Source organism: Peromyscus leucopus, chromosome 19, assembly GCF_004664715.2.
Source record: "Peromyscus leucopus breed LL Stock chromosome 19, UCI_PerLeu_2.1, whole genome shotgun sequence".
Lineage (NCBI taxonomy): Eukaryota > Metazoa > Chordata > Mammalia > Rodentia > Cricetidae > Peromyscus > Peromyscus leucopus.
The window spans coordinates 78365227-78380418 of NC_051079.1; positions in this window are offsets into that span (position 1 = coordinate 78365227).

Here is a 15192-nt window from a genome sequence, read left to right on the forward strand (position 1 = left end):
CACATGAATGTGTTCCCCATTTCTGGCCTGGGAGAGGCAAGAAGTGAAATGCCATGTGCAGCAAGCCACATCAGTACTCACATTGTGTTTTCTGAGAGCCTTCTCTACTAGGAGCTTACTGGGCTGGGCTTGCTGGCATATGCCTTTAATCCAAGCTCTTGTGAAGCAGAGGCAGGTGGATCTCTGAGTTCCAGGCCAGCCTGGTCTACGGAGTGAGTTCCAGGATAGCCAGGGCTACACAGAGAAACCCTGTCACAAAAACAAAACAAATGAACAAATAAATAAAATAAAGAAGAGGAGGAGGAGGAGACTCCAGCTGAACACAGAAAGTTTGAGATGAGCCAAAATATCTCACTTCAAAGAGTCAGGAAGCAATCAAAGAAGAGCAGCCCTGTGAAAAGGGGTGTGGTGCCACCCTAGACCCCCACTGCCAAATTGAGTTCCGTTTATCAAAGTGGGTCATAACAGTCCTGCAACTATTACCCGAGCAATAAATGTCAAAGGAAAGAAGATATTTGCATAGTCTTAGAGAACCTCCACAAAATGCTTATAAATTCAACAAAATGCCACCTTCATCCAGAGGATCCGTGACTGTGACCAATAGGACGATGTGCCAGCAAGAGCGAGTGGGAGATGTGCACCTGTGCTGCTATGAAGACCTGACCTGAGCCAGCCTCTAGGAAACAGCATATCCAAATGGAGAGGTGCCCAGACACACTGGAGCCTTCAAGGGTGCAAAGGACAACTATAGGTCCTGCTAGGTGTCCAGAAGGGTCTTTACCAGGAACAGAGGGAAGGACATTCTAGATTCTAAGCTCATGTTCAGACCTAGAGATAAATGGGAAGTAAGGCCCTGAGCAACCTCTGCAATAGTCAGAGGGAATAGTTCCACTCTGTCTAGCCTTCCTAGCAAAGCAAAATTTTAAAAACACATTATTTTTTAAAACCTTACAGAGCTGAGGGTTAGGCCCTAGATTCCATCTTCAGTACTAAAAAAATCTTACAGATAAATGTTTGCATAGAAAAATACATACTTTACTTCTACTTCTGGTAATGTTATAGAAAGTAATAGTAGATTTCTGTTCTAATGACTAGAAAAAAGCCACTTAAATAATAGACTTAGATGAGCTAAGCCATAGCAAGTCATGAACCTCCACAGAAGGGAAGGGTCTCCAGAGTTAGAGGAAGAGAACTTTTGGTGCACATGGTAGGGTACTCTACTTTTGAAAACAAAAGGTAGAACCCAGTGATGAAGATAAAACCAGGTCTAAGCAATAGTTAAAGGGCCAAGGCCAACAAGTTCCTCCATGGTAACTGACATCGGCATTCAAGAACCTTGGAGAAGCCACAGCGTGTACTCACACTCACTTTGATCACACTGTGGTCAGACCCTCTAGCCAATGTCAAAACGTTAATAGGATAATATAGAAAGATCAGGGGTGCATTTATGCTGATAAATTCGGCAACTTACAAAATAAATAATTTTAAAACTGCATTTACCAAAATTGACATTGACAGGACAGATACATTTGATAGTCCTGGATCTATTAAGACCTTGATTTGTTATCAACTTTCAAGAAAATCCAGAGCTAGATGGTATTAATGATGAATTCTGCCCAGTTGGTGAAGATATAATAGCAGTACTTAATAAATATTTCAGACTGTCTGGGAAAGAGATATTTCCAGCATGATTTGTGAGACCGCTGTACTCTGATATCAAGACAATTGGCAAAAACTTTATGAAAAAGTTTAGATCAACATCCATCGTGAAATAGGCACACAACACTGGCCAGAAAAGTACCTGTAAGCACAACTCAATCATTTTTTAAAGCAAGTTAGAGGTTATCAAGAAATTCAAGATTACTTTGTCATTTTACAATCAAATTGATGTATTTCACTGTATTAAAATGGGAAAATGTGTCATCTCAATGGAGAAGAAAGAACACTTAATGAAATTCAAAATTTAAATAAAATGAGGGTTAGTAAGACGGCTCAGCAGGTAAAAGTGCTTGCCAAAAACCTGATAACTTGAGTTTGATCCTGGGAACCCAGAGTAGAAGGAGAGAAACCAATGCTCCAAAGTTGTCTTCTGACCTTCACACAAACACACATGCATACAAAATAAACATGATTAAAAAATTATACAAGACAAAAATCTCTCAGCAACAAAAGACATCAGTGTAAGACATCCAGCTGACATTGCACTGTACACAATTCAGTGTTTCACCTAAATAGGAACACAGTAAGGGATCCACCTGAGTCATTTTACTTCACTTGTAGGTGGTCCTAGTACAATAAAGAAAAGAATAAAGAAGAACAGATGTTAGGGGAAAAGTGAAACATTGCTATTTACTAGTATCATTATTTATATGACAAATTTTCAAAGTTCTTCAAAACAAGTGCTTGAACTGATGTGGATTTAGCAGCATCTTAGAACATACATGAGTTATTTTTTATATATTAGCAACAAATTTCAAATTGTTCAGTCTACAATAGCATCACAACTATAAAGTACTTTGACCTAATTTAACAAAAGATGTTTTGTATACCTGATTAGTTGAACAAACATCTTTCAGGAATTGGAACTTTCACTAGTATTAATTAAGATGTCATTTCTACCCAGATTTGTCTCTGGGTTCAGAATTATACTAGAAGTATCCCTGTGAGGTCTAAGATTGGTCCAAGATGGGCTGGGTCCAAGAAAGGTAGAATTGGAGTAGGAATCAGAGGGACCTTGATTTAAACAACAACAACAAATCAGTCCTTTGATCTCAGTAAGTGACAGTAGTGAGCAACCATTCTGCCTCCTAGTGGCTCAGATAGGAACCGCACCAGCTGTTGTCATAGCCCTGGTGAAAGGAACAGGTAGCACAGAGAGACTATATGGACAGGCCAGAGCCACACAGCCCAGCAGAGGTGAGTCTGTGGCCTCACTGGTAGTTTTTATTCTTACATTTGAGTATCATCCACAGCTTCATAGTTTTTTCCTGTCACCATTTTGTTTGTTGAAGGGCTTAAACAGGCTTAAGGTTCTGCATGAATTCTGAGTTGAGAAAAACTTGCTGATCCCAGCCTGTGCCCTACCCTAAAGCACAGCTTCTTATAGGTGGGTCATAATTTCACAGAAGACAGATAACTGAATATTCGGGCTGCAAACAAAACTGGCAACAGTAGAAGGTTGTGAAGACACAATACTTAAAACCTGACTCAAAATTAAAAATATCCTGTATACAGTGTGTTTGCCGGTGCTGACCTGTGTTGTATTGTACAACCTCACTGCAGCCTTGATTCTGAAAAAAAAAAAAAAAAAAAAAAAAAAAAACAGTCTTTGTTTACTCTCTGCTCTGGACTCTTCCAGATGCCTGGCTATTCTCTAGCTATTCTCTCTCTCTTACCTACAATAAAATCCTTCCCCTCCTCATGGAGCAGTCATTTCAGCAGTTTCTTTACTGAGACCTTGTTTATAAGACTCTGCCTCAAAATATAAACAAACAAACAAATAAATAGGAAAGCAATTGAGGAAGATACCTGATATCACCCCCTGGCCTCTATATAACAGTGCACACATGTGCTCATGCACACTTCCTTAAACAAACACAAACACACAAACAAAACAATAACAACAAAAAGAGTACCCTTAAGATTGCTCAGATGGGCACTCATACAATTATTAAGGTTAAATGCTTTGTGTATATTACTGGTAATTACACAAATGTCTCATCTGCTGTACAAGATCTACAAAACCAGATTCAAATCTCATCAGATACTACCATTCCTTTTGGAGAAAAGTTTTACATCAGAAGCTTCAGTTTTCATTGTAGAAGTGGTTATTTGTATTATAATCTTAGTGCTAAGCCTATTAGTCTTTGTACCTGTGTGCATCACTGCTGCTATAATTTTGTCTCCTCTTATTTGCAGTCAATTCACCCTCTTATGGACCAACAGCAATATAACTCTGCATACCTGGGTCCCCTTGATCATTACAGAAGGCCTAAAAATAAACAAGAGTGAAGACATTGAAAATTAGAACTGCCCACTGATGGAATAAGTAATATAAAGAAATAAATAAAAGAATGACTCAAGAAGATACTACTTCTAAATTCAAGTGCCGGGGGAAAAAAACCTTTTTTTTTTTTAATCTAAAAATTTATTTTTACTTTATGTATATATGAGTGCTCTATCTGCATGTACACCTTTACATCAGAAGAGGGCATCAGATCCCACTGTAGATGGTTATGAGCCACCATGTGGTTGCTAGAAATTGAACTCAGGACCTCTGGAAGAGCAGCCAGTGCTCTTAACCTCTGGCAATCTCTCTGGCAGCACTGATCTGATCCAGAGAGAATGTTGAGCTTCTGAGACATTTCTGTTTAGAAGTTTGTCTTTTTCTTGGCACAAAATGGTCTACTGAGCAAAGAACTGCCCTTGTCTCAACTGCTGACAGTACAAATGCTGTCCTTCTGGATAAGCGGAACACAAGGAAAAGTGACTTCTGAACTCTGCCAAGACAGGTTAAGATAGTCTTTCAAAATACCTGCTTCTGAAAATGGTCTGACAGATATTCTAGGCCTGTAGCCAATTTGAATGCACCAATGATACTGAGAAACTTTAGGTGACTATCCAGGCTGCCAGCTGTCTCTGTCTACTCTCGAAAGACTCCCGAAAGTTGCTTGTGTCCTTCTCCCGTTTCTCAGGTATTATTATATTCCTTCTCAGGTCTTTGATGGGATTGAAGACTAACAGTTATAGTTACAATCTTCTTGTATTTTAGCTAGAACATATTAAGTATTAGATTCAGGTTCTTCAGGATAGGACATCTTTTGGAATGATCTCTGTAACGTGCCATTTACCTATGCTCCAGACTCCTCTGGATTTTAGTATGTGTCTCTTGTTTGATGTTGTTTGTGTTGGTTTGCAGTTCCATCTTGTCTAGGTCTTTACTCCTTATTCCTCCTGGACAATATTGGATAATCATTCCTATTGTATATAGTTTTTTATTAGGTTAGAACTTTCTTATTTAGACAAAAGGGGGAGATGTAGTGGGTAGCTGTTCCAGCTTTGACCTTGAAGCACTGCCCCTAGTGAGGCAGCAGGTAACTGCCACACCTGCCTATGACCTGCCCCTGGGGCGTGGCCGAGAAGAGACCCTTTAAGACCCGAGATGCGGATGTGCTGGCTGTGGTGATCCTGGATGCTGGATTGCAGACCAAATCAGAATTCTCCAGAGAACCATGCTGGACTACACCTTACCTCTCCTAGATCCTGTAACTGACCCTTTATTGGTTGTAAGTTACCCTGAAATAAACCTCTTTTAATTACCAGATAAACTACCTGCCTCAATAAATTGCCTCATTAATTGCTGCTATAGCCCACATTCCAGAATCAGGTGCTCCCCCATCTCCTACCCCACCTTCAATCATCATCATCACTAAAGGCCAATGCAACACAACATTACTAAAGGCCAAAACAACAAGTTTCATGTCACCACTGTGGTGTATTTTCCTGTTGTGAATGCTCCATACCTCTCCCCATAAACTCTACACTGTAATGGCCTGTTTCCCACACCCCCTCCCTGTCTCCTTTTCTCTATTATCCCCAATCAGATGCAGCCTTTTGAACCCCCCTCTCCCTAATAAATCTCTCACATAAGGTCTGTTGCCTGGTGTGATTTCTGCAGCATTCCTTGGCCTTCCTTGACCCTCCTATTACCATGGTATCCTTATGCCACAAAAACCGTATGCTGAATCCTTCGTGTACCACGTCAGATCAACTTGATATCCTTCTTCATTTCAGAGTCTCAACTCTAGAGTAGGCATTATTAGAAAGTTAGTTAGAAAGTAGCAGGCTTGCCAGGCAGTGGTGGCGCATGCTTTTAATCCCAGCACTCTGGAGGCAGAGACAGGCAGATGGGATATCTGTGAGTTCGAAGCCAGCCTGGTCTACAGAGGGAGTTCCAGGACAGGCTCCAAAGCTACACAGAGAAACCCTGTCTCAAACACTCACCCGAAGAAAGAAAGAAAGAAAGAAAGAAAGAAAGAAAGAAAGAAAGAAAGAAAGAAAGAAAGAAAGAAAGAAAGAAAGAAAGAGGGAGAGAGAGAAAGAGAGAAAGAAAGAGAGAAAGAGAGAGAGAGAGAGAGAGAGAGAGAGAGGAGGGAGGGAGGGAGGGAGGGAGGGAGGGAGGAGGAGGGGAGGGAGGAAGGAAGGAAGGAAGGAAGGAAGGAAGGAAGGAAGGAAGGAAGGAAGGAAGGAAGGAAGGAAGAAAAAAGGAACAGCTTGAAAGTCACTGGAGATGGATCTCTCCTTTTATGATCAGCTTTAGGCCCTGCCTTCTGTGTCCTTGTTAACACAATGATTCTAAAGAAGGGGAAAGTATACAAAAGCTGTCCTTCGAATTTAAAATATCACATGAAAGGATAGCTACAGATGAGAGGAAGGTGGAGGTAGCAAGACCCATTGAAGAAAAGCTGTTTCTTAGTAGTAAAAGATGGCTATTTACATAATATTTTTCCTTTCTTAAATGTTTTTAATTGCTCTACTACATGATTTTTGGTCTAAGGGATCTGAGTTGTGCCACTGGCTCCAGATGTAAACACAATTTTGTGAACTACCAGAAAGACTGTAAGATTATCTAGCAGTGGCCTTACTGGTTGAGGAACAAAGGCATACCACTGTCCCCTCCTTAGAAGTTAATTCAAATGGGCCTGTCAATCACCTGGATAGGAAAAGACTCCTCAGGAAAGCTGTCTACTCCAGCTTTAAGAAAATGTTGATTCTGTGGGTTTTGTTGTGGTGTTCTTGATCACTCTGGCTCCTACAATCCTTCCTCCCCTGAGCTCTGCCTAATGTTTGACTGTGGATCTCTGAAACTGAATAAACAATCAGGGAGTCTGTGTGGGTCTGACCTAGGTACTCTGCATGTTTATGGCTGAGTAGATTTGTGTTCTTGTGGGACTACTAACAGTGGGAGTTTTTTGCCTGCTTTTGGGACCCTTTTCCTCCTACTGGGTTGCTTTGTCCAGCCTTAATATGAGGGAATGTGCTTAGTCTTATTGTAACTTGATATGCTAGATTTGGTTGATATCCCTGGAACACCTGCCATTTTCTGGAGGGAAACAGAGGAGTGGGTCTGGGGGAGAAGGGATGTTGGGTGGGGGGAGGGGGTTGCTGGGAGGAGAGGAGGAAGGGGAATACTGTGGTCAGGATTCTTTACTAATTCCACATTTGACAGAGGGCTAATATCCAAAATATATACAAGAGAAGAATAAAAAATAAAAAAGATGTACCACATTTTCTTTAACCATTCTTCAGTTGAGGGACATCTAGATTGCTTCCAGTTTCTGGCTCTTATGAATAAAGCTGCTATGAACACAGTTGAGGAAGTGTCTTTAAGGTAGGATGGAGTGTCCTTTGGGTATATGCCCAGAAGTGGTGTAGCTGGATCCTGAGGTAGATCAATTCCCAGTTTTCTGAGAAACCAACATATTGATTTCCAAAGTGGCTACACAAGTTTGCACTTCCACCACCAGCGGAGGAGTATTCCCCTTGCTCCCCTTGCCAGCTTAAGCTGTCAATGGTGTTTTTAATCTTAGCCATTCTGAGAGGTGTAAGATGGAATCTCAGAGTCATTTTGATTTGCATTTCCCTAATGTCTAAGGATGTTGAACACTTCTTTCAGTGTTTCTCAGCCCTTTGAGATTCTTCTGTTGAGAATTCTCTGTTTAGATCTGAACCCCATGTTTGAATTGGATTATTTAATTTTTTGATGTCTAGTTTCTTGAGTTCCCATTTATTAATTGTCAATCTTAATGCCTGTGCTATTGGTGTCCTGTTCAGGAAGTGATACATTTACACAATTGAGTATTACTTAGCTGTTAAAAAAAATAATATCATGAAATGTGCAAGTAAATGGATGGAACTAGAAAAAAATCATCCTGAGTGAGGTAACCCAGACCCAGAAAGACAAAGATGGTATGTACTCACTTATAGTGGATATTGGCTGTAAAGTAAAGGCTAATCATGCTACAATCCACAGAACCAGAGAGGCTAAATAACAAGGAAGACTGGGCGGGAGGGGTGGGGGCAATGGATCTCCCTGAGAAGGGGAAATAAAATAGAATTCAAGAGTAAGCTGAGGGCAGGTACTGACGGGAACATGAGGGGTGATTAGGTGTCTGGGAGGGTGACAGAGGGAGAGAGGACTGGGAGAGACCACTGGAATGGGCGCACATTTCAGGGTGAGGTAGAAACCTAATGCAATGGAAACTTCCAGGAATCCATGAGGGTGACCCAAGCGAAGACTCCTAGTAATGGTGGATATGAAACTTGAACTAGTAATCTTATGTAACCAGACTAATGTCTAGCATAATTATCATCTGAGAGACTTTATCCAGCAACTGATGAGAACCGATGCAGAGGCCCATAGCAAATCATTAGGCAGAGCTCAGTGAATCCTGCAGAAGAGAGTGGGGATGGATTGTAGGAGACAGAGAGGCCAAGACACCACAAGAAAATGGCCCACAGAATCAACTAACCAGGGCCCAAAAAGGCTCACAGAAACTGAAACAATCAGGTTATAGCCTGTATGTGTCTGACCTATATCCTCTGCATATGGTATGGTTGTGCAGTTTGAAGTTCCTGTGGTACTACTCACAGTGGGAGCAGGGACTGTCTCTGACTCTTTTGGGGACCCTTTTCCTCCTACTGGGTTCCTTTGTCCAACCTTCATATAAAGGGATGTGCCTAGTTTTATTAGAACTTGATATGCCATTTTGGTTCATATCCCTGGGAGGCCTTCCCTTTTCTGAAGAGAAAGGAAGAGTGGATCTCGGGAGAGGGGATGTGGGAGGGGGTACTGAGAGGAGAGGAGGGAGTGAAAACTGCTGTTGGGATGTAATATATGAGAGAAAAATAAAAAGAAAGAAAAAAGGAAATAGTACAAAACCTATCTAAATACATATGCCCACATAATGGCCCCTTGGTTCATTGCTCACTATCATCCTTGAGATTGTCTCCTGCTGTTTTATAATAAATTGTCTTTCTTCTACATCACACTCTGAGTCTTGTCTGAATTCATTCAGCAGAAAACTCAAGGACCAGAGAGACAATGGGAAGCTAGAGTGAGATCCTATCCCCAGGTCCATAAAATGCCATAGGCAGCTTGCTGGTATCATGGGACTAAGCAGGTACAGCCAATTGCCCTCAGGACTGTGGTGAAGCACAGGGATGGCAATTATTTTTGGCACTCAGCTCTTCCACAGTAGCATGTCATAGCTTCTTGTGTCCTGCAGCTCAGGTCTCCACCACCTGGTGAGAAGTTAATTCTATATTATCTGGTAGGTGACTCCAGAAACCCCAGGCTTAGCAAGATGTTGCTATCTAGATTCCCAGCTGAGTAGGTGATTCTCAACTTCACTTAAGATCTTGATCTACTTCCTTGCCTTATGGGACTGAATTTTAAGTAACATGATTAGATGCATGCTGTTGACCCTGAAGAGCTAAGACTCCTGAACTATCATTCAACATGAAAAGGGAAGATGTCAATCATCCACAGCTCAAACTACCAACTCATCTCACCTAAGTCAGGCAGTATTACAAAGAAATAAATCTCTGGGAACTTGGTAGCTTAAAACAAGCACAAGCCTTTACAAAGCTTTATAAGGAATCTGGGAGGGACAAGAAGGACTGGTTCTGTTATGGTTTTAAGTAGCTGTGTCAGCTCTGGGTCGGGTGGTGTGGACTACTGAAAGTTGTGTCTTTTCCAGGTCATGTTCATGAGGCTGACAGAGACACTGAGCTGGCAATCCAAGAAAGCATTCAGGATGTCACCACAGCCTTCCACAGCTGTATCTTAGATGACACCCACCACATTTGATACCTTTAAATGGTTCCAAAGTCTAGCCCTGATATGATGACAAATGACCATATACCCATGTGGTTCCTGTAAACAGGACCAGAAGGAGCTGACAGTGTTAGGTAGGTTTGTTTTGTTCTGAATAAACGTTGATTGGCTGCTTAATGTGTTTCTAGACCTTGAAAATGACAGTCTTTTCTCATTCATAACTTCATTTTCCACAGGCTAACCCAAAGTCAAGTGTGGCATAAAGATAGTAAAAGAAATTTTTCAGAAATGATTTTTAAATTGCACTCTTCTCTGAGGGTTACCTGAATACATGACTATACCATGAAAGTTAATCTGCCGACTGAAACACCTACTCTGTAATTAATAGGCATTGATGTCTGTAGTGAGAACATGCTGCACAAAGGCTTGATTCTTGTCCAAGGCTGGAAGGACAGAGTTGGGAAGCCTGTAACTCATGTGGCTTCTCAGAGCAGCTTCCCAGTGATCAATGGGGATTATCTTAGCAGCTTGCCTCACTATGTCTTCACATGGGTTCTGAAACCTGCCACAGTATCCCAGGAGGAAGCAGAAGCCAAGCACCATACAGGGAGGTTCTGAGGAGGACACTCACACGTAAGGTATGTTACAACATATGGTCATGATTGCTCTATCTTACTGTTGTTAATTTTCCCTGTGTCTGGTATATATATTAAGCCTCACCATATATGTACACACACACACACACACACACACACACACACACACACACACACACAGAGGAAAGAACATGGTATAATCTATGACATGTTAGTACTAGCTGAAGTCCAAGCACCCACTGAAACTCTTGGACATATCCCCAGGGACAAGGGAGATAACTATGTATTGTTGAATATTCCTATTGCTGTAAAAGAGATTGCTTTTACCAAGAAGGACAGCACAAGTAGCTAGTGACAGAGCTGTCAATCACGAGGCCATACCAAAATTTATGGAGAAACCTCTTCATGACTCAACTCTGTGGCCAAAGAGTCGTGTATGACTGAAGAGAGAAGAGGCTTGTCTTGTTGTTTTTTGATTTGGTTTGGTTTTCTGGTTTTTGTCAACTTGACACAAGCTAAAGTTATCTGAGAAGAAAGAACCACAATTAAGAAAAATACCTTCATAAAACTGATTTGTGGGCAAGCCTCTGAGGCATTTTCTTGGTTAGTGATTGATGTGTGAGGGCCCTGTCCATTGTGGGTGCCACCTGGGCTATTTAAGAAAGTAGGCTGTGCAAACCTGTAAACAGGGTCCCTTCATGACTTGGCTTCAGTTCCTGCCTTGAGCTCCTTCCCTGACTTCCCTCAGTAATTCAGTGTGACCTTAAAGTGTAAGCTGAAATTAACCCTTTCCTCCCCAGGTTTAATTTGGTCATAGTGTTTTATCACAGCAGTAGAAACCCTAACAAGACAAGGCTAAATACATAAAGCATAGGTATGTGGGGTTTCAGGGGCTGCAAAGCAGAAGACTACACACTGGGTAGCTGAGAAGGCCAGACATTCACAGTTCTGAGCTGTATCTCATCAACATACTGTCAGGACCAGATTCCCTCCATGGGCTCTAGAGTGGAATAAAAGGTGTGAGGAAACAGGAACTTGCTCTCTCGAGGCTGAGGATTTTGTAGAGGTAAGCTAGTGGCTGACTGTTCTGCTTCTTTGATCTTTCAGCTTTTACCCCAACATCTGGCTCTGGGTTATTTATTATAAGACCTTTTAAGATTCGTGTTATGGGTGCTCTCTCTTGCAAAAGCATTGGTTGCTTCCTTCCTTTGGGACCTCTTCTGCTCTTTTCAAAAGGCCACAGTAACCAATCAAACTGTTTCCATAAAAAAAAACCTACAGCCAATACTGCCCTTCACTGTGGTAGAAACTAGGCCCTTTCTCCCAGAGCTGAGGTCACAAGGAGGTCTGCTCTTATCACATATTGCAAACATCAGAAATAATCCCAGCTAGTGTCACAAAACAAGAGGTGCCAAGGCTCATGGGCTGCAAAGGAGGAAATGAAACCATTTGTCTGCTGATGGCATCACTGCTTATGTGTGTACTTCCAAGGAATTAGCAATGAGACAAGCCCTGCTAGAACTAGTTAGGCAAGGTCCCAAAGCCCAGTGTTGACTCACAGAAACCCATCTCTGCTTTATTCATAGGCAAGGAGCACATAGGGATCACAACTCAAGAGTTCAGTGTCATCCCTCATGAGGATTAAAATATGTTCACCAAAGAACATGAAAAGATGCTCAGCTTTGTTATCTACAAAGGAAAACAATAATGCAATGCCACTATGCACCTAGGAAAGAGCACAAAAGAGAGGAAAGAAAGGGAACAATGTACATGAGACAGCAATGTCTTGCCTTGGATTTATACAAGAGGAAATAGCTCACCCCAAAGAGAAACCAGCTCATGACTCTATGGTCCATGTGAAGAGACAGCGCAATTAATATGTGACCTTTGAAAAACACTTGATCACAAGTTTTGATTTCTTGTCTTTTCTACTTCTTTGAATTTCCACTCTGAATCTTTAATTTTTCTTCAAATCTCTAAGGGTTTCTATTCAAGGGTATTAAACTAGTCATTTAATGCATTGCAGAACTAATGTGATATTCATCTTGAAAAGCAAAATAAAACTAAGGCAAGTGTGTGGCATAGCTGCTGTTTGATTTAATATAATGCAGGCTGGCATGGAAGTAGAGAAGGACCAAATGAAGTGATGAGATAAAGAAATGGGTCTAATGGCAACCAGCTGAAAAAATAATCCCAAGCGAGAAGAAACATGAGGCCAAAAGCATGGAGTCTGAACCCTCACTTGAAAATGGTCAGTGATGGCAGCATGTGCTACAAGTAAGATAGGCACATATCCCCATCCCCAGTCTGTGTGGCAAGGGCCACCAAGTTGCTTGAATCCTTCTTTGCTGGAGGGCTCCCCCAACTCCATGGCACCCTCCTGGTCAGCCTGTATTGCCCTACCACATTCAGCCTCATTCTGACCTGAAGCTTTTTGAGGTCTGTGATCCCTTCCTGTCATTTGCTCTTCTTCAAGAGCTTTGCATGATTCACATCCTAGAATAGGACCTAGAGCCTAGAGGCTTGCAACAGATACTTGAAAGCAGAGGGATGAGGCCCTTATTTAGGAGTAAGCCAGCAAAGTTCTTGGGCTCTGACCCAGATCACCTGACTTCCCAGAACACAGGAAGCCAGGAAAGATAGCAGTCAGGGAACAAGGCCAAGGGTCAGAGGTTGAAGCTGTGTCAGGACCCTGAAACTGGGTGGAGAAGTTGGCAAGGGTGAGCTCTCCAGTAATGGAGCTCCCCACCCCACCCCACCATACACACAATGACCCCCTGCCAGGTGGATCTTCCTGCCCATCCCTGCATTGCATGCTTTTCCATTTTCCTTGTGGCTTCGTGTCACACTGTGCCTCCCACCTTGGGATTCTAAGACATCAGTCACGTCGGCAGATCAAGAGCCAGTTGCTAAACACACCCCTTGAAGTTGCTGGGAATTCAGGTGTGTGTCGGCTGGCCCTCCATGTAGACCAGGTGTGGGTGACTTAGGACTTCAAAGGTCTTGGGCAGGAAAGAGGTTGTGAGCTCAAATAGGTGAGTCAGGTCCATTGTTTCATATATCTGAAAAAAATCAATTGAGTCCAAAGTAAAACATGTATTTAACTGGCAAAAGTGTATGGCTAATTGGTTTTTAAAGGATATGCTTCCTGATCCTTGATACCAAAACGGACCTGAGATTAAAAAACAAAACAAAACAAAAAACAATTTGCAAGGACTGAGTTCTGGAAATGGCTATCTGAGGCCAAGTGAGCACAGAAAATAGCAAAACAGCAGAGTCCACAGGAGATAGCTCTTCTTCCCTTTAGGGTTAGTACTACTCCAGTGAGAGTTAGCACAGAAAACCTGCAAGCATGTACACAGAAACAGCAGGCTGATGGGGGTAGGCCCTCCCAGGGATCACTATGTCTAATAGATGAAAGCTTGGCCTTCTCTGCATGGGTTCTGGGTCAGGGCCAGGCATGTCCCTGACTCCCTGGCTCCTTGCCTTATTTTTCTGTAAGATAGGCTCTTAATTTAGATAGCACTTACAATGCTCCTGCCCCAAACAGCCCAAAGGTGAAGTTGCAGGCCGCTGTGCCCCAGGTGTCCTCAGAGAACAGGTTCTCAACCCTGAAGAAGATCTGGTGGCTCTTAGGATGGCTGTGTCTGGATCCTTATCGACTTTAGATGCTTCTGTGGAGAGCGGCAGAGGCAGGTGCTACTGTGTGCTACTGTAGTGAGTGTGATGTGAGTCCTGCCTGGGTATAGCTTCTGAGAGTCAGAGAGGACTAGGACTCTGAAGCCATCTTTTGTCTCCCCACATGTGTAGTTGAAGTTTTTCTCCTGTATCCTGCCCACTCCCGCGGCCTCCACTCAGACCCAAATGAACACACAGAGGCTTAATATTAATTAAAACTCCTTGGCCATTAGCTCAGGCTACTACTGACTAGTTCTTACACCTAAACTCAGCCCATTTCTGTTCATCTATATGTCACCACGTATTCCATGGCTTTACCTGTGTGCCATTTCATGCTGCTCCCTGGACAGTGGGCTGGCATCTCCTGACTCAGCCTTTCTCTCCCAGAATTCTCCTTCTCTGCTTATCCCACCTATACTTCCTGCCTGTCTACTGGCCAATCAGCATTTTATTTATCAATCAATCAGAGCAACACATTCACAGCATACAGAGCAACATCACTCATCACACATGCAGGCTCAGGGCTGATATATACTGGAAATGTGGGTGAGAACTTTGGACAGTAGCAATGTGACCTGACCAGACCTCTCTGGAATTTCTGAAGAGACAGTGAACATCTGTGAACAACTTTCTATGTTAGGGCTTCATCAAGCTATCTTCTATATTCTATTGTCTTGGTGCATTTTGGATTTGGAATGTATATAAGTTGTCATAATCAAATGGAGTTATTTGTATCAAAATCAACCAAGGTACATTGAAAACTTCCAGAGGTTGTGAAGAAGGGAAATCTGATGCTCATGTGCCTGAATAGCAATAGCTATCTATGGACTAAGACTCTGGCGGAACCAGAGCCAGGCAGAAACTACCCCAGCCTCACAAGGGAAACTTCTGCCAGTACTGCCTGTCCACATTTGAGTTATCGACATCCTGGTTTCTTATCCTGATGATAGCCAAGGATTAGTGTTTCAAAACAATTTATGCAGGCTTTTCACTTTACCTTTGAAAGTCTTCTTTTGTCTCATGTCCTGAGTATGCCTCAAATAAATGACTCACATGGTCTCCTTGTGGTGTTCAATTCCA